Source organism: Triticum urartu, unplaced genomic scaffold (assembly GCF_056163025.1).
Source record: "Triticum urartu cultivar PI428250 unplaced genomic scaffold, HENAU_Tu73 scaffold67, whole genome shotgun sequence".
Taxonomy (NCBI): domain Eukaryota; kingdom Viridiplantae; phylum Streptophyta; class Magnoliopsida; order Poales; family Poaceae; genus Triticum; species Triticum urartu.
The window spans coordinates 45,292-47,500 of NW_028260857.1; positions in this window are offsets into that span (position 1 = coordinate 45,292).

Here is a 2,209-nt window from a genome sequence, read left to right on the forward strand (position 1 = left end):
GCGAAGGTTTTTTACCAAGAAATTTATACTCAAAATCATTCCATTCAGAATTATTTTCTTTCTTAAAGCGTCGGACTTCTAAATTTTCATAAGGTCCTCCAGGAATTTTTTCTACAGCTTGTTGAATTATTTTGATGGATTCCCTCATTTCACCAATTCGTACTAAATAGCGAGCTAACGAATCCCCTTCTTTTTGCCATTGGACTTTCCAATCAAATTGGTTGTAAGACTCATAAGGATCTACTTTACGAAGATCCCATTGTATTCCAGAAGCTCGTAACATCGGTCCCGATAAGCCCCAATTTACTGCTTCTTCTCCGCTAATAAAACCTACTCCTTCAACTCGCTCTAAAAAAATTGGATTCTGTGTAATAAGTTGTTGATATTCAACAACTCCGCGTAAAAAATAATCACAGAAATCTAAACATTTATCGATCCATCCATAAGGTAGATCGGCGGCTACTCCTCCGATGCGAAAGTAATTGTGCATCATTCGCATACCTGTAGCAGCTTCAAATAGATCATATATTAATTCTCTCTCTCTAAAAATATAGAAAAAAGGAGTCTGTGCGCCGAGATCCGCCATAAAAGGTCCAAGCCATAGCAAGTGAGAAGCTATCCGGCTTAATTCTAACATAATTACCCTAATATAGCTGGCTCTTTGTGGTATTTGAATATTCTCCAAGAATTCTGGTGCATTTACTGTTATTGCTTCTGTAAACATAGTAGCTAAATAATCCCACCTTGTTACATAAGGTAAGTATTGTATAATAGTTCGGTTTTCCGCGATTTTTTCCATTCCTCTGTGTAAATACCCTAATATGGGTTCACAATCAATAACATCCTCACCATCGAGAGTAACGATCAGTCGAAGAACACCATGCATTGATGGGTGTTGAGGGCCCATATTGACTATCATGAGATCTTTTCTTGTAAGCGGTAGACTCATATCCTTTCTTCCTTAATTCATTATTCCATGAAAATGGATTATTCCATGAATTCCTCAAAGCGAGGCTCATCAAAATGAAAAATCTAAGACTACTATAAGACTACTAAAAAAATAATAAAACAAGAAAAAAATTTGAACGATTAAATTACTGCTCCCGAATATTCAACTGACCGATTAATTTCTTATAACGTACTCTATTTTTCTTTGCCAAATAAGCCAGCAAACGTCGACGTTTTCCCAAAAGTCTTCGTAGACCTCTTTCCGATGAAAAATCTTTTTTGTGTAATTCCAAATGTGAAGCAAGTCTCCGTATCTTATTGGTGAAACTGAATACTTGAAATTCAACAGAACCCCTGTTTTCTTCTTTTTCTTCTTTAACCATAAATCCAAAAATTTTTCTACCTCCTTTCTTTTTCATGTATTTTTCTGATCAGGAAAAATACAAAATTATGTCAGTTATTTTGAAGTTATTCTAATCTCGTACACACACAAATTTGCAATTATTCATCTACTACTGGAATTTGGATTTATTTTATCGATGCAAATTGGATTTGGATAGAAGGGTACATTCTTTCTAATATTTTAGATAGAAGAAATGTTTCTTCTATCTAAAATATTAGAAAGAATTTTGCTGATTTATTTATTGCTATATGCAATTTATGGAATTGATACACCATTTAATTGATATCATTTAGCAAAATGAAACACAGCATATGCATCCATCTTTTGGCTCGAGAATTTCACGGGATAGAGATATGGTATAAGAAATAGACTATTAAGTAACTCTAAATGAATTGTGGATACATCTGTATCCTTAACATACTGAAACGATTGTCATTATTCGTATCAAACCAATAGCGATTCATACAAGCTAAATCTTCTAATCAATGGTGGGCCAATAATGAATTTTTTTGCATATGTATTAAGACGCTTGGCCTGATTTCGAAATTGTCCAGAGTTTTATATGTTGTTTTCATTGCAAAATGATGGGTCTCCTTCCATAACTTTCCAATTACGAGTACGAGAATTGAAAGACATGAAAATTCTCAATTCTCTACGGCGTCTAGTAGATAGAAACAAGAAAATCAGAAGAATCTTTCTCTCTATTCACTATCATTCCGCGTCTTCGACTTCTATTAGTTTCTTTTCTTCTTTAATGCAATAGCTATAGTTTGATATAAGAATCCATTTCTCAAAGTAATGGAAACCATTCTCTTATAGGAAATGGTTCGAAAATCGCTATTCCACCTTTTAGGTATC